The sequence below is a fragment of the Tupaia chinensis genome, unplaced genomic scaffold (assembly GCF_000334495.1).
Source record: "Tupaia chinensis unplaced genomic scaffold, TupChi_1.0 Scaffold000478_3, whole genome shotgun sequence".
NCBI lineage: Eukaryota > Metazoa > Chordata > Mammalia > Scandentia > Tupaiidae > Tupaia > Tupaia belangeri.
The window spans coordinates 113,582-125,736 of NW_006159990.1; positions in this window are offsets into that span (position 1 = coordinate 113,582).

Below are 12,155 nucleotides of genomic sequence, written 5' to 3' on the forward strand. Positions count from 1 at the left end.
AGGAGGAAAATTGTGTTCTTTACTTCATGACTTGGGGAGCAAGTAAAAAATGACTAGAAAAATGAGGTGTTAACACTGGATCAACAAATTGGAAACAATTTAAAGAAACTAAATGCACCTACCAGAAAATATGGAACCATCTTTTTTACTCCAAGGTTCTCATATTCTTACAAATTATGATATGTATACATGTAGAACATATATATGTTTACATATGTTTACATACATAATTTTATACACATATAATTAGATATAGACTGTTTTATAGATTATAGTAATTATATACATTTGTACTCAACACACGAAATATATAAATTTTGGGGAAGCTTTCTATCTCAATTTCCTTAGATTGGTGATTTAATGAAAAACTAGAAATAGACTAGGAAAAGATGGTGAAAAATAAATCAGGGTTAATGATGACTGAAACTTATCAAGACATGGGAGACCAATCTCAGTAAATACTTCCATGATGCCATTTGCTCTTTCTAATCCATTAGAACTGTACTGGCAGGTTAGCACGCACAGAGTGCATCCTCTTTTCAGCCCAGAACATTGCCATTAATTTATGATTCTATAGCTAGCAGAAACAACCTGGTTGCAAATTTACATGCTCTGGGCATCAAATAAACTAATTAAACCGATCTATACAGTAATTGTCTTCTACTGTTTACTGATTAAAAAGCCCTTGAAATAATGAGAATTTCTTGCAGTAGGAAGGCTTGGACCCATGAGCTATGATGATTATCAACGGTCTCAGTACTCCTCCTGGAGGACATGAGGTTAAGACGCAGTAAGGAGGAAGAAAATGCCTAATCTGCCTCTCATCAGTCACCTTTCTGTCTGGTCTCCTGCCTCAGACTTTAGAGCTCATATTCTCCATGGTCACTGATGACATCCCATAACCAAAATTTCAAGGGAGCTCAGAAGATTTTTGGATAAATGACTTGCACAAGGGCAAAAGCACTGAAGAAATGGTTAATGTAAATATAACCCTATTTGAGTGGTAGGACATGCTTACTTGAATTGTCCACAATTTCCACATTTAAAAAAATTTACTTCTAGTTCAAAGAATTTATGATTCTGGCAACAGCATGGTGAGGAATATGAGTGTTAGTAGTTAGACAAAAAAACAATTGCCAAAGATTTTCAGAATTCTACGGTTGTCACCCGGTAGTCTGGGAAGTCTCAAGTACCAACATTTGGGGAAATGTTTTCTTACATTTTATAATGAAATATGAAAACTGAGAGAACATTCTGAAAACTTTTCATAACATTCAGGGTCCTGGAACATTGGATAAACTAGGCAATGTTTCATAATCACTTTCTGTACTTAACCACTTCACACTCAAAAATACAATATGGTTTGAAATTATCATGTTAGAAAAATTTGTTTCAAGATTTCACAATAGTCCAGCTCAAAGATACATTTTCTGAAGATTTTCATGAGCACCCATCAATTGCTTTATGACTGCTTTTATATTTTAGAAAAGAAGAAAAGCAGAAGAAACAAATGCATAGCCAATTACTTTAATGAAAATTGGAGGTTACTGAATTACAGAAGTGTCCTTAAACCACCTTGTTTCTTTTGTGGTAGTGATGTTGTTGTTTAATGTGTGCTTAAACCTTAAGACTAATTGAGCTTAAAGACCTAAACAAGTATACTCTTATTTTAAAATCTCTACAGATAGCTCCCAGGTTGAAGCTGTCTGCCAGCTTTCAGCATGGATGGAATGATCTCTAGGAAATCTCAGAGTGTACAGTGAAAACTCTATGGCAGCTGTTAGTTAGCTGTGATTACCTCTGGAAGTAGAATTATGTTTAACTTCTTGTAAGGTATTAATGTTCAATTAAAACCAGAAGGCCATACTCTATTGTTTTAGCAAAATAGTCAATCTCAAATCATTAATAACTGCTACTAATAAGCTGACAAATCTTTTTTTAAGTTCAGTTTAGAGTATAAGTTCTTTGTTCAGATCCCTCATTATTCTGACTTTAACTAGATAATATAGGGCCATTGTTACTGCTTTGAAATAAAATAGTATCATATTTTGATTATTTTTATTTAAATTTATCTATTTTCATTGGGGCATCCAAATGTAAACTGTTCTTATCTTTTAGACATTTATTCCTATTTTAGAAAACTAATATCTGGTAAATAAAAACACATAGCTCATTAAAATTTTAAAACATCTTAGAATGAACTTCCTTCCTTCTCCTTTCAATGTTTAGTGATGAGTTAACCCTGTTTTTTTGTTTTTGTTTTTGTTTGTGTTTTTGTTTTCGTTTTGAGAGGATTTTGGCTATAGGGCGCATGTGCTCGCCAGACAGACAGAGAGAGACAGAAAGCAAGAAATCACCTCTCAGGAGGAATGGCCACACCGAAATCCCTTCTCCTCCATTCTCCTCTCTGGATTTTGGGTATGCACGCAGACGCGCCCAACATGAGTTTAAGCCACCAGGTCCGAGACTCGAACCGCAGTTGACTGTGGGAGTCCAGCGACATAGCCATTACACTAACTGCTGGTCCCTATCCTGTATTTTTTATTTGATGGACTAATACAGAAGTTTTACAAAAATCTCTGTGTATTACACAATGCCTAATTTCCTTCACAGTCTTATGTTAAACATTATTGATATAAAGTATATGAAAGTACTTAATAAATGACAAAAATATGTATTTAGAAGCACTATTGACTGTTACCTTCCAAGTTTAATATACCCAACATACAGAATATGAATCTGAGTCTATCCCCTATGACTTCCACATGTTTGTGCATCAATATGAATATACTAAATATATCTTCTTTTATTCAGCATAGGAGATTTAAGAAAGGCTCACGAGAGAATCCTGAAAACTTCAGCTGAGACTCGCAACACTTAAATTCACTTCAAGAGCCGCTAAAAAGTGTTTCTGTCTTAAATGTCTAACAGCACAGGTATTTCCTTGGGCTAATTCCAATTGTTTGGGGGCTTCCTTACTCTTTGCTTTGCTTTGCTTTGTTTTGTTTTGCTTTGCTTTTCCTTTTCTTTCTTTTCCTTTCCTTTCCTTTTCTTTTTTTCCTTTTCTTTTCCTCTCCTTTCCTTTGCTTTCTTTTCCTTTCCTTTCCTTTCTTCTCCTCTCCCCACCTTTCCTCTCCTCTCCTCTCTTCTCTTTTTTTTTTTTTTTAATTTGTCTGCCATAGAGTGCATGTGCTTGATGGAGAGAGAGACGGAAAGAAAGGAAAGCACTCCGCATTGTGAATGGTCATGCTACAATCCCTTCTCATCCACTTTTCCCTTTCTTTGGAGATTTTGGGCATGCATGCACATGTTCCCTGTGTATTTCTCAAGCCACTGAGTCTGGGCTAACCATGCAGTCTACCATGTGAGACCGAGTCACCTTCACCACCATACTGTCCTGGACTTCCTGTTTAATATCTAACTATGGTATTCTGCTGAGTAGAACGAGCCAATGTTGTTTGTTACTTTGGAAAGCAAAGGCAGAGCTCTGAAGACACAAATTATAGAACGATATCAGAGAGGCCTGAGAAAATACCTGAAGCATAGTGATCTGCTCATGGAGCTGACTCTGTATGGGTAAGGGGAATTTTGGTCACAAGAAGCTTAAAAAGCTGTGCTGAAAATGGTGGACATTTTGTGCCTTGCAGAAGAGCATCCTATTCAGAGGGCACAGTAGGAGTGAAAAACCGGCCTTGATATTTTTTCAGTCTGTATGCCTAAGGGGCTGCTCTACTCAGAGGGGTAATTTTTTTTTTAATCCTTCTAGTCAGAGAAGGAGAAAGAGAGAGAATATATTATTATAATTTGCACAGAGGTGTAGTATAGATTAGTGGCTACTCTGGGATAAAGAATGCATGCCACAGAGACTTTCTTGATAAACTAACTATTGCTTCCAGGGGAAAAACCAAGTGGAAGGAATTTCCTTAAAGTGGGTCTTCATCCTTTAGAGAGTCTATGAAGTGGTTATGAGGCAAATTTGTGAAAAGCTAAGGATATTCAAGAGCCCTGGAGCTGAAAGGATGGTATATCTCAAAATACTTCCAAGTGGAACAATAAAATCTATTTTAAAGTGCTTGGAAAGACCCCAAATATCACACACTGGGGTGGGTGAAGATAAGAAATGTATTCAAGTCTCTGAGAGAAGTAGATAACTAATCATTTTGAAATGTGTTTCTTCTACGCTATCTAAATTTCATGATATTGGTGCTACATGTATTGACCACTATATGCCTGTGAGCTGAAAGTGCTCAGCACTTGCACAGCACTCACTCTGACCAGTATAGTACCGTCATATTGAGTAACTAAGTTAACACCAGTATTTTACAATGTGAGTACTATTATTATTATTCATAATGTCAAGTTAAGGAACTAAGGCAAGCTTACCATAAATCATATAGATAAGGCTGGCATTTGAACTCAGGCAGTCTAATCTAGCCCTGAGTTGACCCTATTAACAATTTCTGTACTATTATAAATAATTATTTTTACAAATAATACATAAATTAGTGTAATAATGCAGTATATTCAGAGAATTATCATGTAATCTGACAACACTGGATTTAAAACTACTTTTGATCTGGTACCAGCAGGTGACACAGTGGTTAGGCACTGGACTTCCATATGGTTGATCATGGTTCAAATCTTGGCCCCAGCAGCTTGAATATCACGCTGGGCACACATGCATGCATGCCCAAAATTCTGAGAAGAGAATGGAAATGGACTGTGGTATAGCTGGTGAGGGGGTGATTTCTCACTTTCCCTCTCTGTCTCTTTCCAAAGAGTGCCTGCTCACTACAGAGGGGAAAAGAAAAAAAAAAATCTAAAAAAATATTTTTGGTCTTTGGGAAAATTTCCAGTTTGGTATCCAATGCTTTGGAAGTTATGCAAGCTTTCAGTACATTAAAAATACAGACAAATGCTTCCCCCCCACCCCCGGAATCACCATCTCCCAGTAATTAACCAAAATGATGAACACAAAGAGAAAGAGGAGAGGCACCCAATATATGTTCTCTAGGCCTTTTAGAAAACATGGAGTGGTTTTTTTGGCAACATATATGTGAATCTACAAGAAGGGTGATATTGTAGACATCAAAGGAATGGGTACTGTTCAAAAAGGAATGTTCCACAAATGTTACCATGGCAAAACTGGAAGAGTCTACAATGTTACCCAGCATGCTGTTGGCATTGTTGTGAACAAACAAGTTAAGGGCAAGATTCTTGCCAAGAGAATTAATGTGTTAATTGAGCATATTAAGCATTCTAAGAGCAGAGACAGCTTCCTAAAACATGTGAAGGAAAATGACCAGAAAAAGAAAGAAGCCAGAGAAAGGTACCTCAGTTCAACTAAAGTGACAGCCTGCTCCACTCAGAGAAGCACACTTTGTGAGAACCAATGGAAAGGAGCCTGAGCTACTAGAACCTATTCCCTATGAATTCATGGCATGACAGTTGGTAAAAAATAAACTAATCTGTGGTCTAAAAAAATACAGAGAAATGAAAAGTTATTATCACAGAATGCTTCCAAGTGTTATGATGAGAAAATATAAGATGCTATAGGACAATACACTTAAATTGTCTAATCTATTCTAAACAAAGGAGAAGGGGTCTGAAAACACTTTCAGAGAAAAAGAATGTCTGAAGTGAAATAGGATCTTAAGGATGATCAAGATAAAAAGAGACAAGAGTCTTCTAGGCAGGATAATTCCAAGTATGACATCCAAATGGGTAAAAAATAATGGAGTGTACCTAGGGAACAGACAAAGAAATAGTTCAGGACATGTTCAGTACAGAATATGGGAATATAAGAGAGACAAGACAAAATATGAAGTCTGCAATAGAACAGGGACAGATTTTATAAGATAAGAAACCATAGAATTTTGAGTTTTTGGATTAGGGAGTCAATGAAAGATTTCATGCAGGGTAGATAAAAGAAGTGATACAGGCAGATTTACCTTTGATTACTGTGTCTGATGGATGGAAATTAGACTGGAGCGTGGCAAGACTGTGGACCAGAATCAGTTTAAAAGGCTGTTCAAGTAACTCGGGGGGCGGGGGAGGGACTAAGTCTTGCACATAGTGAATGTTGGGTGTCCAAAAGATAATCAAGTGAAGATATCCAGAAAAGCATTGAATTGCTAGGAAAGTAATTGCTAAGAATGCAGTTCAGCAGAGATCTGAGAAACTGAGAAAGTCCTTAGTCTAAAGATGTTCCTCAATGCTGAGGACTGAATGAGAATCCATAGGAAGAACGTGGAGTGAGTGTGCCCTAGTCATTCTTAAGAAACATCAATATTCAAAGGCTGAACAAAGGAAAAGAAGACTGAGAGGAAGGAGAAATACCAGAATGCTGTACACCCAGAATAATGTGGTAAACTAGGTCTAAATCTATCCACAGCTTAACTAATATGAAGGTTAAAAATATCCAATAGAGTTAGCCCCAAAGAAATTCCATGTGACCTCAGTGAGCAGGGAATCATTAGGGATCTGAGGCAGAAATAACAAGCTAAGAAGTATAAAGGAAAAATAGACAACTTTCTCCAAAATTGTGGCCTTTGAGAGGAAAACAGGCAAAAGTCAGAGAGGGAGTTTGGATCAAGGAAGAAATTGTACATATTTTTTTTTAGAGAGATTTTTGCTATAGGGCATGTGCTTGCCAGAGAGAGAGAGAGAGACAGAAAGCTAGAAATTACTCCCTGGGTGAATGGCCACACTGCAGTCCCTTCTCCTCCAGTCTCCTCCTTGTGTCTTGGGCACACACACATATGCACCCGGTGTGAGTTTTAAGCCACCAGGTCTAGGACTTGAACCATGTTCGACTGCATGGGAGTTCAGCAACGTTCATTATACCATCTTGCTAGTCCCAGAAACTGTCCAATTTAAGAGAGCAGAGTTGTGAGTGTATCTGAATACTCATGGGGAGTAGTCAGAGAAGAATGGTGAAAGGTACAGAAAACAGAAGGGATAACCGCTACAGCAAGAGGCCCGAGAGGGCAGGAAGAGAAGGATCCTGCATCCAAGTCTGAGAATTGGCCCAGAAAAGAGAGAAGTGTATAAAGGAAAGAGGAAATAAGAATGAGAGTGCAGGTGAGTGTGTAGGTGGGACTGTTGGGAAAATAAGTAATTTTTCTTACCTAGTGAGTACTATTTTGTCCATTATGTTGGTCATTCTGGTGTGTTTGTGCTCACTGGTATTTTGTTTGTACTTACTGGGAAACAGAATTAATTATTTGACACATGAAATACAGTTTTATATTTAGAGTATTGGTAAATGCTTTTCAAATAGCACATAGCATAACATGTCTTAATATACTACATTTTTTATAACATGTCTCATATAATATAATAGGAAATCAATAACAATATGGTGATTGAGTTTTAAAACATCTCATTTAGGGGCCAGCAGGTGGCATGGTAGTTAAGGTGCTTGAACCCACATGGTCGACCACAGTTCAAGTCTTGGATCAAGTGGATTGAAAATCACACTGGGTACATGCGTATGTATGCCCAAAATCCCTAGAGGAGAATGGAGAAGAAGGAATCACAGCATGGCCAACCATTCTGGGGGGTGATTTCTCATGTTTCTTTTTCCGTCTCTCTCTGGTGAGCACACGTGCCCTATGGCAAAAATGTTTTTTTTTAAAGTAAAACTCATTTGATGCTTGTGTTAACACCTGAATAAAACTATGTCAATTTCTCTTAAGTTAGAATGACTTACATGCTTTTTTGTTGTTGTTTTTGCTTTGTTTGTTTCTTTTAAGTATTCTTGTGTCTTCCACATACAATAAAAACAAAATAAAATTGGAGACCAAGACCATTATTCCATTATTTCTATTTCTTGAGTGGCATGAAAAAGGATATAAATTAGGTTGCTTATAATATACAAAATAGAAATTTTTGTTGTTTGCTCCACATAAGTTTTATGTATTAAAATAAGAGTTATCAGGGCTATCAGGTAGCATACTGGTTAAGGTACTGGATTTCCACATGGCAGACTGCAGGTCTAAGAATTGGAAAATCATGCTGGACACATGTGCATGCATGCCTAAAATCCCTGGAGGAAAAGGGCTTGTGGCATGGTCATCCCCCCTAGGGAATAATTTCTCACTTTTCTTCTCATTGTCTCTCTCTAGTGACCTCATACATTCTATAACAAAAACCTTAAATATGTGTGTGTGTGTGTAAAACAGAAGTTATCTAATGACATCTATTAAAATATGCTCAATAAATCAATTTCTAATTTATGTTTATGCCTTAAAAATAAAATATTTCTCTGCTATTTCAGCTGGTAAGCACATTCTTAACCATATATTATAATTTAAACCGCAGAGCAATAACCATAAGAATATTTGGCCAAGGTCCAAATAAACCTTTATTTGCTGGTAGAAACTTCTGAGTAAAGAATTTGGATTAAATTTCACTTCCTCTTGCTCATTTAAAAAATAGTACAGTATGATAGTCCAACAGTTAAACATCTATATCATCAAACATAATTTTAAAGCAATGCTTTGGGAAAAAAAAGCAATTAAGGCAAAGCTGGCACCAGGCTCTGACAACCCCTCTGACAATGCCAGTTGTAAAGCCTGGAGTCACACGTTTCTTACCTCATTTGAGTTTTGCACACAAAATTTGAATTAGGCAGTGTTCATTCAAATCCCTGTCCCTTTTCTCCCCGCAACCTTTTTGAACTTCAAACCTCCCTTTCAACTTTTGCTGTCTGTAAGGAAGTTCAATTTTCTGTCAAGAGCAAACTTATTTCCTTTATCATGCAATTCATTATAAATGATAGGAATCATTTCATTAGTTCTCTTGTAGATGGCAGGTCCATGTCTCTCTCAACTCAAGTAGATTGAATTCCCCAGGCTCAAAAGATCTTTAATTGGTCTTTGGGGTATGAATCTCCTACCTTTTACTTATATGTGACTTGCTGTCAAAAAATTCTAAATGTTTAAGGTAAAATTGTTTAAGTTAAAATTACATTCATAACATTTCAATAATGTAGTTGGAGGTTTACTACCAGTGCAGAGAGGTTAAAAACTTACCTCACTATTATCTGAAATTATGGAGCAGAATATGAATGACCAGCTCTTCAGTTTATCATCCAGGTTATAGTCACTCACTTCTTGATGTTTTGGCTTTCTCTAGAGTTGCAAAATTTAGCAAATAAAAATACAGGATACTTATTTAAAGTTGAATTTCAATTAAATAATGAATCCATTTTTAATATAAGTGTATCCCAAAGATCTCATGGGATATACCTGTATTAAAAATAGATTCATCATTTATGTAAAATTCAAATTTAATTGGGCATCATTTACCTTATTTAGTAACCCTACGTGCCCCTTATTTGTGAAGAGAAACAGTGATAATGCTGTTTCTTTGAATGATTCTTCTGGCCTAAACAGTACTGTAAACATATTTTCAAATTTATTATAGTAAGAGTTAAAATTAGAAAATTGCTTGGAATTCCTCAAAGGAAGAAGTTCTTGAATCTCTCAAGCTATGTTTCTTATAAACAAATGTATATTTCAGCAATTGTAAGTATCTCTCTGTCTCTCTCTCTTTAATGAAAAGAATAATCCAGGAAAGCACTACCCAGTGTGACTTAAAATCAATATTTTAAAAAGGAAGCAGAGCAAACATTCAAAGGATGATTTGTAAACTCTAAGAAAATTGAGGTCTACTAGAAACACAGACTATAATATGAATTAAAATTATGGCACACTAATTTATATTATATTCTGTAGATCAAGAGAAAGATATAAGAAATGGTATACAATTTTAGAATTTGCTTTGCCCGTGATATAAACATTCTAGAAAAATAAGTTATTTTTAATGACAAACGTTTAGAGCATCCTACTCAAAGACCATCACCAATGGCTCACAAACAGTAGAATCTGCTTTGGCCCAAAGTCATTTAAAATTATTGTTAGGAGACCAGCAATTAGTGTAATGGCTATGTCGCTTGACTCCCATGTAGTCGACGGCAGTTAAAGTCCCGGACACAGTGGCTTAAATACACACAAGGTACATGTGCGTGCGTGCCCAAGATCCCGAGAGAATGAGGGAGAGGGGATTGCATAGAGGCCACCTCCCCCTGGGGTGATTTCTCACTTTCTGTCTCTCTGTGTCTCTCTGGCAAATGCACACGCCATATAGCAAGAACCTCTCCAAAAGAAAAAAAAGATTAAAAAAAATTATTGTGGGACCAGCAGTTAGTAATGGCTATGTCGCTGGACTCCCATGTAGTCAACCGCGGTTTGCGTCCCAGACAGATGGCTTAAAACTCACGCCGGGCGCATGTGCGTGCGTGCCCAAGATCCCGAGAGAATGAGGGAGAGGGGATTGCATAGAGGCCACCTCCCCCTGGGGTGATTTCTCACTTTCTGTCTCTTTGTCTCTCTCTGTCTGGTGAGCACACGCGCCCTATAGCAAAAAAAAAGAGTAAAAACAATTATTGTTAGACTAAATGATTAGTAACATGATTGCAACAAGAGATGAGGGCTTCTAAACTTTAAAAAATAGGGAAAAGATAAAACTAAATCTCTAAGATTGTCCACATACAGACAGTGAATTCTTAATAAGAAAAATTATTTTAAAAGGTTCAAAACATGGAGCAAAATTTGCACAGGGGAAAAAACTCACATAATAGGACTCCTTCTATAGAAATTGTACCATTTGCAAACTGACCCAGCCCACATTCTATATTTCTGAAGTATTATAAGTCCAGGGAAACTGTAAACACATTTAAAAATAGAGCTATTAATTAAAAAAAAAATTGAGTTACATAATCTGTCTGACTGAGACAATTTCAGTGTGAGTATAAATCGTAAACAGTTTGAAACTGCTGTTTTCATGACATTGAAAAGGAACAGACTGAGTGTCCACTTACATTTGGATTTATCTGTTCAAACTATTTCAAGTCAGAGCAGCTAGTCATCATAACCTCAAATGTTCTTATGACTTGGGTATAGCCCATTTGCCTACTTTTTATGTAGAAATGCAACCATCCAAATGGGCCAATTTTTGAATATGAACAATAATATACATTCCTTGTCTTATATATTTGAACAATAAGATAAGGGAAATTCTGACTGTACTGAAAGTACAGAAAATTATGTAATTCTAGAATTGATCAAATGAATATAAGTCAGTAAGCAACTAAGCCACTGCAGACACAAGGACAAATGATTTAAAAGGGGTAAGACAATATATTCTCTCAGAAATCACTTATAAAACTAGTCACTTCTCAGACATTCGTTTTAGTATATTTTGTTGACCCATTTTAATCTTGATGTAATTTCTAATTACACTGTGACTAAAGTTCTTTTGATTTAAAAAAAAAAAAAAGGCAAGATAATAGGAAAGCATTAACCTAACTCCCTGCCCCCACCCCCCCTAAAGTATTTTTCATTGTTGTTATATAGGCCACATTTGTTAAAATTGTTACTGGTCATTACATTTTATATATTAAAACATCATTATCTGCTCCTTGAAATTTTAGTGGTTTGAAGCCTTAGCTTTTATTCTTAGTACCCTAAAGACAACAGGCCTGAAAGGACAGAGCATAAAAGAAAGTACTTTACTAAAAGAAAGAACTTAATCCGCATTTGAATTGTGTTCAAAATATATTACCTTTTTTAGCCCTTTAAATTTTTTATTTAAATCACAGACCTAGTACAAGAATACAGCAGTCTGAAAAATTATTTTTTTTAACTCACTGAGACCTAAGTGTACATGTCATGCTGGAAAAATGAAACACACGAAATGCTGACCACAGACTTGGAAATATTTCCCAGCTTTACTTTCTTTCATTTTCCACATGAGCATGGCAATGCAACTTCTGATCACTTGTAAAACTCTTCTTCCCTGTGGACTATGACCAGCAATTAGGAACTCTACATGGAGGATCCTCTTTCTTGCTGTGTACTTAGTCCTTAATGTTAGCCAAGAAAATGATGTATCTGTATACAATAGGCAATAACTTAGGAATCAATTTGGTGATATTTCATTCCTTTTATACTACTTTCAGATAATTCAGTTAGTTTTAAGGAAAAAAATATATACTTCTGCTTAAAAATCTAAACCTAACCAAAATGATTTTAAAACGAAGTAAAAGGCCTATATTACTATTAACACCTCAAAAATAATATTTGATC